The 14,359-nt window shown below is 37.0% G+C and overlaps 1 protein-coding gene across 1 annotated transcript in view; it reads right to left on the reverse strand.

Annotated features, from left to right (window-relative positions):
- Positions 1-1,932: 1,932 nt before the first annotated feature.
- The window catches only part of LOC311426857 (uncharacterized protein), a 46,995-nt gene continuing 34,568 nt past the window's right edge, over positions 1,933-14,359 (reverse strand). The window contains exon 6 of the mRNA XM_084503580.1: positions 1,933-2,002. The gene's annotated coding sequence lies outside the window, so the exon portion shown is untranslated. The remainder of the gene's footprint in view (positions 2,003-14,359) is intronic.

Consider the following 14,359-nt stretch of genomic DNA (forward strand, 5'->3'; position numbering starts at 1 on the left):
GCAAAACCAGCAAAGCCCATTTTCTGTTTCAGCAAAGCCTACTTAGCAAGGCACATATATACGTCAACAGAACATGGCAGAGAGGATTCCTGTGACAAAAAAAGCCTAAGGAGGGACAGATGCCCATGGGCTCAAAACCCATGTGGAGAAACACTGGGGAAAAATCTTGAACATCTGAATGTGAAGCCATCATGAATATATTTGTGTAAAACTCTGCAAATGGGATATCTCTGAATTCTGCGGTAACAGAAGGAATTTACAATTGATTTAGTCATTCCATTTCATTCTTCTATATTTTTTTTTTATTATTGGTTTATGTAATAGGTATGCTGTTTATTATCTCAGATTATATTTTTCTGAATCACACGAAGTCTCCATTAAAAGTGCAGCTATCATAATGAAAAACAGATTCCCTTTTACTAAGCCCTTCTTTTTTTTTTTTTTTTTTTTCCATTCTTCCATTGCCTGAAAATTCTGACATAAGTCCTAATATTTCTGTATTTTAATGTTACTACTTAAAAATTCTGCTTTATCTGGAACAGCTGTGAGATTTTTTAAATAAAAATTCCACTTAAAATACTCAATCAGATAAACTTATAAAGATGTAATTAAAAATATTTTTTTTCCATTTTATTCAATTATGAAACTTTAAAATTTCATTATACTTAAGGCATATATAATTTATAACAAGAGAACTAAGTCTAAATTTTTTTGTTTGTTTGTTTTGCTTGTTAAATACTATATCTGCATACATATATCCCAGATCTGGAAAAACAATCTCTCACAATAAAAATCTATTTTAAAGTTATTTTTATGCAATACAATGCCTACAACTGGATTTGCTTTCAGCTTTAACAGCCAATTCTTTCCACAAATAAGTGAGTAAAACATAAAAGTATTTCAAAACAATCCCAATACTCCATGGTATTTTTTTTCTAACTTGTTTCATGAACTGCTTCAAGTAGTATCCTCTAGATGCATTGTAATAAGACAGTGCTCATCCATACAGCAAAAGCAGCAGTCAGGTTATAGCAATGTGCTAATTAAAAAGAGGAACACACCACAAATCTACTCGTTACTATTCATGGCAAGTGTACAGCAAATCACTTAGCTGTTTGCTTTTAAAATAAAAGCTTTTGTCTGCCTTGTTTAGAAAGACATCCATGCACTAAAAAGACTTTTACTAAAGCATGACATTGAAAAGACATTGCCCTAAGGTTTGATAGAGCAAAAGGCATTTATATTGTTTAATGTTAGACCTTATTTTTTTCCCCTGCTATTCACCTACCACAATGTTTCCTTTAATTCACTCCAAATCAACAGCTAGGGGAACACAGTAAGGAATCTTCCAGGATGCATTTTATTCTGAGAAAATGATAGGAAAAGCACCCTTGCTAATTGAAATAAAGAGATCTCCAATGGCTGGTTGTTAAATACTGTTCATCTTTATTAAGGTAGTAGGACAAAAGTATTACAAATAGTCAGGAATATTATTACTCTCTTGGCTTGAACTGTAAATAAGTGATTCATTGAAAATAATACAGCATGTGAAGAATGAGTGAGCTTTGTTCCCAGAAATCCACAATACAGTGCTACATATTATTTTAAAAGAAGTAAAAGATAGACAATTGGGTGATGACTTACTTTTTTATAAGGCTAGTTACCTGTCTTGTGGAAAGGTTAAAAAAGTGTGCTATATCAAAATATTCACCAAATCAACACTGAATTGTAAAAATAACAATACAAAAAGATGGTAAGAATATTATTTCTCTATTATTTTCAGATAGGAGAACATCAAACAGATGTTATTATCTTACCGGGATACAAAAACATGAATGAAAGCAAACACCTACCTGGACAGAGATATGACTTTCATAGTTCTCAGAACTGGCCTAAATTCTTGGCATTGTCATCAGAAATAGAAGTTTTACCACCACCTTTGATCATAGAAGATTTAGACAATCTTTGCCATGTCTGAAAAATCCCATTCCAGCTTTACACACTACAATAAAAAAGATGGTGATCACTGTCAAGTAAAAACAGAGGATAAAAGTCCATGTTCTGTTGTGAGAGGATCTTATGGGTTGTGCAGTCTTTTCCTTAACAGAAGTTATTTATCTCCTTGTATGTACAGTCTTCTACGTACAGGCCAGCACAGATTTATAGGGGAGCATTTTTAGCTCCTTTCTTTCCATTCATTCTTCATCCTCATTCCCACAAGGGCAGGAGCTGGTATGATTTACATTTTTCTGGGATCCCAATCATGCCATGGAAGAGAGCAGTAGAAAAAAGCTAATGTCAAAAGTTTTATACCATGACTTTGGGAGTCATAGAATCTGTCCTAGTCTTTCCGTAGTGGTGTTCAAGAGGATATCTTGTGCTTGTTTAAGGGATAAGCCCCAGAATTCAGCTCTGTTTCTGCCAAGCTGAACAAGGTCTCACTCCTGTTTCATGTCTATTACTGAGAAGCTGGCCTCAGCCCTCTGATTTCTCATTGAGGTTGCACCTGCTTATTCATGTACCTGAACAGAACATCTATTTCAGCTTAATATATTAAATCTATATTTCAGTTGCTATGCAGGATGTAAATACTGTCTTTTGCTTGAAACACAGTGATTAATAGCCATTAGAAAGGCAGAGCACTAGAGAGAAGATGTAGAAATAGGTGAGTGACGGACTTGTTTAGGGTATGGAAATTGTTCTTAGTGAATTTGTCACACTTAAAATGATCAGATAGACTGCTCTGCAGTAACTAAGAGGAAAACAGAGAAATTAAAGAGCAGAGAATTTAAAAATAGCCATCACTATTGAAAAGAATCATTTAACAATGGATAGAAAAATTCACTTTAATTAAATTCTTTCTTTTTATTCTTGATTCTTGACGAGAAAGTGTGTAACTGGTGGAGGAAGAGCACAGGGAGAGCAAGGAACCTTTTTAATTCTGTAGGCTGGCAGCTTAACAGCACTTGGCACAGCAGGGGAAAGGTCAGTGGTTGTACCATTAGCGACACAGGACAATGAGCCTTGGCACCAATGGCCCTGCATTATTATGCATGTCTCCTTTCTTTTTGTTTTAGCAACATCACAAGAGGAGAACAAAAGCTCTTAAAACAAAGGACAGATCAATGCGGGGGAGGGGGCTGTAACTGACTGTATGCAGTGGGAAAGAGAAAGAATCTGAAAGATTGAGAAGACAAGGCAGTGCCTTAAGCAATTTACTGCAGTGTTTTTGTTAGAGGAGGTTTGGACAGAGGGAAGATGAAAGGGCAGAAGACAGGGAATTCTATCATTCTAACATTTAGTGCTTTCCACAGAACGTTTAAATAATAAAAGTCATCAAAGAAATGTCCTCCCGTAATATTAATGACTCACTTGCTGTACCCAGAACCTGTGCTACACAAAATGCCAGGAGGTTCAGAAATCAGCAGCAGTGCTATAGCATACAGTAATAAATATGAACAGAAATAAACATGTTGGCTGGCTACCTGCTGTCTACATGTCACTGTAAATAAAACAAGATGCCTCTTGCTCACATTTCCAACCATGTCTCTGAACCTACATAAAGGTTTTGCTACTCACAACAAAGAATAGATATACTACTGCAGTCCCTTCACCCCACAAAAGCACACCTTTGTGTTTTGATGGGAAGGAAGTATTCTGATCTCTATTTGAAGTAGAAAGGAAATTTAGAACAGGCAGAATTTGTTGAGGATATTGGTGCTATCACAACGTTTGATGAAAGTTTCAGAAACTTTTTACTGAATGAGAGTGCTTCAGCTCAGTTTTTGGAAGTGCAACTAGATATTATATGTATTCATGACAATTAATAGGAACAGAAGCTAAGTTACTTTTATAGTGCCTTGTCCCTTGAATCATACACATACCTAAACAACCACAAAGCAATCTATTAAATTGGGCATTAATTGGAATTTATGAGGAATTAAATGTATTTCTTCAGTTCTCCACAAACAAAAAGACAGAAGAATGGCTTTTATATCACAGCACATCACAAATATATAATTAGAATAAAACTGTCAGTGACGTGATCAATGCTTTGATAGTCTTACAGACTGAGGCAAGATGTGCTTCAACATTTTCCAGAAAATATAAGCTGGGAATTTACAATGGTAGAAATACATTTCACTACATCATTTAACATATCTAACAGAAAGACAACACAATAAATTTCCTTTTTGTGCACTTTTTTTTTCCATAAATGATGTGTAGAATGAAGACTACTTGTAATAAATAGCATTTTTTCCCAACTTGATTTTATAGTGGTTTGAGCCAGTTCATACTCAATGGAAGGGTGGGCAGGCTATATCTGTTTATGAAGAAGTGTAAGAGAATTAAACCTCAAAGAGCTGTGATAGAAAAATTTAAATGTATTTAAGTCACTGCATTTGTACAGGAAATGTATGTATATATATAGAGAGAGAGAGAGAGATAGAGAGATCCATATGAGACATGATTTTCAGAATTTTTTTTTTTTTTTTTTTTTTTTTTTTTTAGTAATCTATGACTGATTAGAAACTGCTGCAGCGTTAACAATTATGAGAAACTGCCCAACTAGAATGGCAAAATATGCAGGAAGAATCCTAAATTAAAGCCATTATTTGAAAGCTGGCTGTAGTTTTGCTAGATGTAGAAAAACTGAGGGCATGCAACATCAAATGTTCCTTTCTGTAAATTTTACTCCTGCAATTATTTTATACTCTTCTTCTATTCCAAGTTAATCTACTAGCTTAATAAGGATCATTGACTACAGCATTCACATAGCCCCTCTAAATTTCCCATAAAAAAAAAAAAAAAGAATTATACTGACTGCACAGCAAAATCACAACCCTAAGTTAAGAAACAGATGATGTAAAGGCTACAAGTCTTATTATCACTCCCAACAGGACACTTTACACCAGCATTTTGCTTAAACAGAGCACATGTTTCAGGCGACAGTACATTTGTCATGTCAGAATATTAAATTGTAAAAACAGGTTAAAGCTGTAGAAATGGGATTAATTTTGTGTTGTCATGTTTATTCAGAACACATGCTCCCCTGGCACCCAAAGGAGTAGAAGAGTTAATCTAGAGTGCAACGAGACAGACTCTGCACGGCTGTGAGCTCACTTCTCAAAGTGCGTTTGAGACTGACTTCCAGAAAAAGAATAGGCTAGGTTGCAGCATCTTATCTGAAAGTAAGAAAACTAGAAAGAAGCAGCAATGAAAAGAAATGGAAGAGTCACTTTTTATTTTTTATTTTATTTTATTTTTGTCCTCCCAGAGACCTGCAGACTGTGGTGAGGAAATATATTTATAGATGTCCCTTGGATTTCCTGGACTTCTAAGATATAGCCATGTGCAATGCATGGCCTTATATTCAGCAATAGTATTCTGTTTTAAAAAACACACAGCACTGCACAGAAATATTATGACAGGGTACCAATCTAATTTAAAAGTAACTGCACAGAAGCAGCACACCCTGCATCTCATCCTATATACATAACAAAACTAACAAACAAACAAAACAAACCAACCAAACAAACAAAAACCAAAACAAACCAAAACACAAGGGGAATGGGGGAGGAAAAGACTGTATAAGACTAAGCCTTATATATCGTATATATGAGATGAAAAAAGAACACACGTAGATAATTACCTGTAAGTGACAGTTGGCAACATTTCAGATTCTTGACAAAAATAAAATAAAATAAAATAAAATAAAATAAAATAAAATAAAATAAAATAAAATAAAATATAAAATAAAATAAAATAAAATAAAATAAAATAAAATAAAATAAAATAAAATAAAATAAAATAAAATAAATAAAATAAAATAAAATAAAATAAAATAAAATAAAATAAAATAAAATAAAATAAAATAAAATAAAATAAAATAAAATAAAATAAAATAAAATAAAATAAATAAAAAATATCATATTTCAGAAATAGCCATCTGCATACTAAGAGGAAGTAACTATAGCTTTAAAACCACATTTCAGTTCTCCTAGGCCTCTGCTGATGTGGATAAAGCAAAGACTTTATCTTTAAAACTTTAAATTTGTCTAATTTTAAAGTTAGACAAATTCTGTAGATTTACAATTTATACCAAGGAGAAATATGTATGTAAAGATTTATTGGAAGAGAGATAAAGAGGAGAGAATCCACTGACTGGACAAAGTGGCTCTACAAGTTTTCTCTTCTGTTCACAAGCCTGAGACACACCACAGTTTAATTCCTGCAGGCTCTTCCTGACAGCTCTTCACACGTGTTTAGCTGGATAAGTTTGAATGTCTGTAATGATATGAAGAACTGTGAAGAAGATACAAAACAATGAAGATAATATAATGGCTTGCAGCATCTGGGGAACTAAATATGCCAAAACAATAAAGTAACAATGGTTCAAAAACCTGTCAGAGAAAACCAATGAAAAATTAATTAAGATTCAGTTGCAGTACAGACAATAAACAGGCAAGGTTTAGTTCTTAGATACTTAAGAAAAATGTATGAGAGGAGCCTTTAAAAATTATCCTGGACAATCTCTTTCTATTTACTTGCCTCAAAGAATCAGCAGTTTTGGAGAACTTCAGGTATTTCTACACAAGTGTGGGATTTTACAGCTCAGTGGCACTTCCTGTAGAATGCAGTCATGGTCACCCTGAAACAAGCATTATCTCATGACCCAAGCACGCACATTTTTCCTAATATTATATTCCTTCTTGGCCACTCCTGTTTGTCTTTACTTGCTTGTGTTATCCAGAGTGGAAGGTTACAGGGTTCCTAACTTATACGTACACCATATAAATGGCCACTGAAAGTGGAAAGAGAAGTTCAAGAAATTGTACCAGGAAAATGTGCTAGAATAAAAGTCCAGATGGGCTGAGATTTCTGAAACTGCATGTGACTGACTTAGATTTTGAAAACTGTACACAAAATTACATATTTTCACAGAATCACAGAATCATCTAGGTTGGAAGAGACCTCCAAGATCACTTAGTCCAACTTCTGACCTAACACTAACACGTCCTCCACTAAACCATATCACTAAGCTCTACATCTAAACAACTTTTAAAGACATCCAGGGATGGTGACTCCACCACTTCCCTGGGCAGCCTATTCCAATGTCTAACAACCCTTTCGGTAAAGAAGTTCTTCCTAATATCCAACCTAAACCTCCCCTGGTCCAACTTTAGCCTATTCCCCCTCGTCCTAGCACCAGGCACATGGGAGAATAGACCAACCCCCACCTTGCTACAGCCTCCTTTAAGGTAACTATACAGTGTGATAAGGTTGATCCTGAGCCTTCTCTTTTCCAGGCTGAACAATCCCAGCTCCCTCAGCCACTCCTCATAAGACTTATTCTCCAGACCCCTCTCCAGCTTTGTTGCCCTTCTCCGGACTTGTTTGAGTACCTCCATGTCCTTCTTGTAGTGAGGCGCCCTTGTAGTTGCCCTGCTAGTGTCGCTTGATGTCACTCAAGATAATCTGCTCCATGAGATTCCCTGGCACTGAGGTCAAACTGACAGGCCTATAGTTCCCTGGGTCTACCCTCTGGCCCTTCTTGTAGATGGGCATCACGTTTGCTAGCTGCCAGTCAACTGGGACCTCCCCTGATAGCCAGGACTGCTGATAAATGATGGAAAGTGGCTTGGCCAGCTCTTCCGCCAGTTCTCACAGTACCCTTGGGTGGATCCCTTCAGCCCCATTGACTTAAGTACATCCAAGTGCCGTAGCAGGTCACCAACCATTTCTTTGTGGATTGTGAGGGCCACATTCTGCTCCCCATCCCCTTCCACCAGCTCAGGGTACTGGGTATCCAGAGAACAACTGGTCTTGCTGCTAAAGACTAAGGCAAAGAAGGCATTAAGCACCTCTGCCTTTTCCTGATCTCTCGTCACTAAGTTACCCCTGCATCCAGTAAAGGATGGAGATTCTCCTTAGTCCTCCTTTTTGTGTTAATGGATTTATAAAAACATTTTCTGTTGTCTTTAGCGGCAGTAGCCAGATTGAGCTCCAGATGAGCTTTAGCCTATCTAATTTTGTCCTACACATCCTTACAAAATCCTTATAATCTTTCTGAGTGGCCAACCCTCTTCTCCAAGGATCAAAAACCCTCTTTTTTTTCCTAAGCTCTAGCCACAACTCTCTGTTCAGCCAGGCCAGTCTTCCATGTTGGTTTGTCTTTGGGCACATGGGGACAGACCTTTAAGATTTCCTTCTTGAAGAGCACCCAGCCTTCCTGGACTCCTCTGCCCTTCAGAACTGCCTCCCAAGGTACTCTGCCAACCAGTGTCCTGAACAGCTCAAAGGTGGCCCTCTGGAAGTCCAAGACAGCAGTTGTACTTGCACCCCTCCTGACTTCGCCAAGAAAAAAGAACTCTACCATTTCACGGTCACTCTGCCCAAGACAGCTCCTGACCACCCCATCTCCCACCAGTCCTTCTCTGTTTGTGAACAGAAGGTTCAGCGGGGCACCTTCTCTGGTAGGCTCACTAGCCAGCTGCATCAGGGAACTATTTTCCACACTCTCCAGAAACCTCCTAGACTGCTTCTTCTGAGCTGTGTTGTATTTCCAGGATATGTCTGGGAAGCTGAAGTCCCCCATGAGGACAAGAGCCGACAATTTCACAACTTCTGCAGCTGCCTGTAGAATTCCTCATCTGTCTCCTTATCCTGGTTTGGCGGTCTGTAATAGACCCCCACCACAATGCCTGCCTTGGCCTTCCCATTGATCCTAACCCATAGGGATTCAACCTTATAATTCCCAGTCTCAGCCACAACATCAAAACACTCTCTAATAAAGAAAGCCACACCACCACCCCTTCCATCCTGCCTGTCCCTTCTGAAGAGCCTATAGCCAGTCATTGCAGCACTCCAGTCATGAGAGTGGTCCCACCACGTTTCCATGATAGCAACCAAGTCATAGTCTGCCTGCTGCACAATGGCTTCCAGCTCCTCCTGTTTGTTACCCATGTTGCGTTCATTAGTGTAGATGCACTTCAGTTGGGACATTGCCTGCTACCCTGGCACTGACACTGTTCCCCTGGCACACCTCTAACAAGCCTTATTCCCTCCCCGTCCCCATTCCACTTCCTACCTAGTTTAAACACCTCTCAGTGAGCCCTGCCAGCTCCTGTGCTAGTGTCTGTTTTCCCTTTTGGGACCGGTGGGACCCATCTGCAGTTAGCAGTTTGGGTGCTGAGTAATGCGCCCCATGGTCAAAAAAATTGACAAAAAAAAAAAAAAAAAAAAAAAACAAAAAACAAACAAACAAACAAACAAAAAAAACACCCACAAATTTCTGTGTTGGCACCAGCCTCTGAGACATCTGTTTATCAGGTGGGCTTTCTGAGTCCTCTCTGTACCCTTCCCTGCCACTGTAGGGATGGAGGGAAGCATGACCTGTGCTCCCGCTCCATCTGCTAATTATCCCAGTCCCTTAAAGCCCTGAAGTGAAAATAGTCTTGAAATACCTGGTATACATGCTATGAACATAATTTATTTGCTTTAATTAAATAAGTCTCATGAGGTAAGGAGGTATCTATCCTCAACAATTTCTTTTTAGAGAACAACTTGGCAACTTGCTTAGGAATGGACAAAAAAAAAAAAAAAAAAAAAAAAAAAGCATTAGCGAAATACTAAAAATGTCTAAAATCATGTGGTTAGAAAATAAATAAATAAATAAATAAATATATAAATATAAAACCAGTACAAGAAAAAATGCTGCACCAAGGACTTATCATAAACTAGAATCTGCAGACAACTTAAACTGCTACCAACCACATAAAATTAAAGTTTAGCAAACAGGAATGACATGACTGCATCTACAAGCTTCAGTACTGGCTGACAACTATGTCCTCTAAGCAGCTGGTATACCAACTATTTCCCTTTACTGTATTGAAACTTTTTACAGGTCCTTTACCTTGCTATTATATGAGTCAGTGAAGTCAGAAGAATGTCTACACATTGTATGGAGTTTGATAATGAATTAATAAAGCTGTAAATACATGTTAATGTTCTTAATTTTGTCAAGTCTCTCAGTGGTTAACCTGCAGTTCCAAATAATCACAATCTGCAAGGCAAGCGAGAAAAAAATGCTTATTTAGGTGATTTTTTTTTTTTCCTATGTTTTTAAATACTATAGAAACCTGCAAACCACAGTTATGTAAACTACACGATGGAAAAGAAATTAGGAACACAGGAGAATCATGTATTCTGTCTTGTCCACCAAATTCAATAAGGGTGTGAGTGTATGAGATATCTGGCCCAATACCAATAAACCAGTTAAACTGTATTTGCTCAAAAATTCATTAGTTTTGCTGAATTTTCTTTCCTCAGATTATATCAACATAAATAATATAAGTAGATCTGTATTTATAAAGTGATCTGATAATATTATTCTCATAAAAGCTTCATTTTTCATAGGCAAGAAATGCCTTTTATGGATGTACATAAGGAATGTGTTGATGGTGTTTATTTCTTCTTGTGTCTGTGCAGTCTATTCATTCACTCTGTATGTCTTAGTATATCCCTGATTATTGTATGTAATTAAATTGCTAAAAGTGTTATTGGAATTTTATTTTTAGAGAGAAAAACTCTGCTAACTACATAGAGAGCTGTGTTTAACTTGATGAGAACCCAAAAGGATCTTCTTGCATTTGACCTTCATAATATGACTAAATTAATATAGCTAAGATTAATGAGCCAATTATTTTTGACAAGATAGTAAGCGCATAAGATTGTTTGCCTCACATTTCTTTTTACTTGACTGACAAATGACTAGCTCTTCTACCAGACTGGTCTTTACACCCATAATCTGTTCCCAAGGAATTAATATCTTGAGATTTTCGCCAAAATTCTGAGGATATAATTTTATGGTGTAAAACTCTTCCTGACAGAACTGGCCCCAAGTGCCTGTTTTCACAGAAATGTATCTAGGAAAGTGATTTTATTTAGCCAAAGCAAAATCCAGGCCTCTGAGAAGTTCTCTAGGACCATATAAAACCAGCTAGTCCTGCACAGGAGTACTCATGGGACACATAGCAACACAACCCATGATCTGCACAGCCTTTCTCCAGCCTGCACACAGAAAGAGGTGCTCACATATACAAGGCTGCTTCACCTGCAACATGTCAGTACTCTGGATCCCCCACTAGGGTAGGGGAAGAGGCAGCAGATCAACCTGCAGGTAATCCCTGCCATTACAGGCTCACCACCAGTTGCTGTGCTCAGCCTCTTTCTCGGCAAAATACTTTATCCCAAATGCTTCCTCATGTAATTTCCTGTAAAACCCTACCAGTGCTAGCTTTCTGCAAGGGAGCATTAGCTTCAGCAAATTGTAACACAGGAGCTGAATAACAGAGAACATCCTGTGGGGAGGTGAAAATGTCCAGGAAAATGTGGTGCTGGATCCACCTTTCCACAGTAACTGAGGACTACAAACAGGAGAAGAAAGGGGCACTTTCTTGCCTTTTTTATTGCAAATAAAATTTTTTATTACAAATAAAAAAGGCAAGATATTGCCTTTTTTTTCCCCAAAAGAAACTTTTTTTATAGCTTCTTTGTGTGGGACTTGGAGGTGGGATGGGTATGAAACTAGACTGTTGGATGGATGCAATCCATCTTCATTCATCATCAATGCCATAAAACAACAGTTTTAGCTGTATAGTGCGCCCATAGTCTTGTCACTAAAAACCGTCTCATACCGAGGTGGGGACAGGTAAAAACCTTTATACTGTACATCAGGAGGGGGTTCAAAGCTTTAGTCATTAGAGTTTGTTAAACGTGTTGACATTCCTGCATGGAAGATACTCTCAAACCATATAATAAGGGAAAACAACAGTTTATGAAAGTACAATTAGTCTAGGCATGGTTTCATGAAATGCCAAGGAGCTTAGTAAAAGGACAGCAAATGTCACAAAATGATGATGAATGCCATGATGACATTTTCTCAAGCTAGAATTATTTGCCTTTCCCCCCTCTATTCTGCATAACATAGCAGGTATTTAAGGAATAATTGGAAGGAAAAAAAAAAAAAATGAAAATCTGTCCAGACCTACAAGTAACACCTTGCATTTGATATGCTCCATGAACAAGAAAATGAAAGTCACATAGTGTTCTGCATAAGAACCTCATAAATTATTAACCTGCAGTCTCTAAATCTCTAAATAGAAGTCGCTTGTCAGTTGTGGACAATTCCAGTCCATTTTTGTATGGCTTGCATTTTTTTTTTTCTCAAATAGGAGCATACGCATCCAAGCAAACCTGTCAGCAAATTTTCTCAGCAGCTAAACAACTGCAGGCAGAACTTCTTATCCTTGAAATGTGTTCAATTTTCTGCTTCTTACAGTTAGAGAAACAAAAATGCTCAATTACTCTATACACAACATGTGATTCTAACATTTCAGAGCATGATAAAGCAAGCTAAAGAATCATGCAATCCAGTTGGTTTATCAAGAACTGGGATTGTGATTCAGAGTCAAATCTCTGGTTTAAAAGAAAAAAAGAAGAAGAAAAAACAAACAAACAAACAAACAAAGCAAAGAATGAAAGGACAAAATAGAAATACAAGGTGAAGAAAAACACCATTTCACTTAATTCTTTTTAACACACACAGAAAATATGTAACTTACAGTTATTTGTCTTTACAAAAACACAGGTTTCAAACACCTCATCAGTCAGGACTAAGAATGTATATAATTCCAAATTATATACACAGAAAAACCTTTCTGTGCCCTGAAAAATCCTTTTTGTTCCAGACTAATCACTTCTTACTTTATGTGCAGAAGTAAAATACTTTGTCAAATTCTCTGCAGAAATCCTTTTAGCTATCTCAAAAGGTGCATTTGGTACAGATCTATTTGGTTTCTCTTATATGAGTAAAAATTTACTTTGTCAAATTCTATTCTTCAAAACAGTCTTTCAGCTGACTTAAATATCCATTTTGTGCAAAACAATGACCATGCATCAGCTTGGTGTGATTGCACAGCAGTTATTTAGCCTGGCAAATGGCAGCAAAATGTCAGCTGAAATGAAAGACACACAGCCCTGGGCTTATCAGGGAAAGTGCAGATGATTCATGTAACATCGTAAATAAATAACACAGACTTTGTGTTAAGGTAGGTTTAAGAGTAGAGGTTCTCTTTTCTTCCAACAGCTCATTTCAAAGCACCCGTAATAGAAGCTTTATTTGGTGATAGTGACATGCAGCAAGATAAGGTATCCTGTCTTTAATGCTCATATTTCAAGGTCACCAAGTGTTACATTCTAAGTGAACAAGCAGAAAACTCAATCAGATAGGGCCCACATTAATGGATCATCAAAATATTGATAGTAGGTTCCTTTATGTGCCTGCAGGGAATGTTTAACACAGTTGGCAATTATGCAGGGCAGGGGAGAGAGAGGAATAGAGAGATGTGTCAATCATGATTTGTCAGTATTTATTGCAAAAGTTATGGAAAATTATTTGGCAATGGGGCTTGAACCCAGGATTTTTAGATTAGTAGAATCTTTTACTGACTGATTACAGACATCAGGTCCATCAGTTTACAGTGTGTAGACAACAAATGAGACACTTTCTTGTCCTGCCAGTGACATGAGACAGACAACATCCACTTCGGTTGTTAAGGGTACCTATATTTTTTGCCTAACAGGTATAAACTCCAGATCCATTTGTTCTTTTTTCTTCCAAACATGGTACTAAGCCTCAGGTTTTAATCCTAAACATATGTTGGTTGCTCAAATGTGCAAACTGGTCAAAAAAGAAAGCAGAGATGAAATACAGAGAAAAATAAAAACACATGTTGGTAAAAATCATGTGAGAAACACTGGAAAAAACAGATATTATAGTATCCTGAGGATACTATTATTTCCCAAATTCAAGGTTATTCTAAAAGTATATTAATCCTTGACATATCTACCAGTTTCCAGTGATAAAATGATCAGATCTTCTGCTACAGGACAGCTCCCACTACATGTTATTTAGGGTGTGATATGTTAATATTGACTAGAACTTTAGCCGTAGTTACACTAGGATGGGATAAAGAAAAGAATACAAATACTGGTTTATTACTCTTCATTTCACTTATTTCAGTTAATTCCGGCATATATTAAAATCTTGAAGTCTCTGCAGGTTCAGAAGAAACATTTGATCATCAGGTGTTTAATTTTTCCCCCATTTCCCACAGTCTGACGAGAACCTTTATACAATATCCTTTAGACAGCTAGTTTGGAGAGCTGGATTCTTGCCACCTTCAAGGTTTCTAAACAGAAAACCAGGAAGCTGCCTCCAGGTAGTAATATCCTCTTAGGCTTCCAGAAATATCTCAGCTATGTAAGACCAAAATACTTTCTTCAGGACACAAAA

This window comes from Aythya ferina (assembly GCF_964211825.1).
Source record: "Aythya ferina genome assembly, chromosome: Z".
Classification (NCBI taxonomy): Eukaryota; Metazoa; Chordata; class Aves; order Anseriformes; family Anatidae; genus Aythya; species Aythya ferina.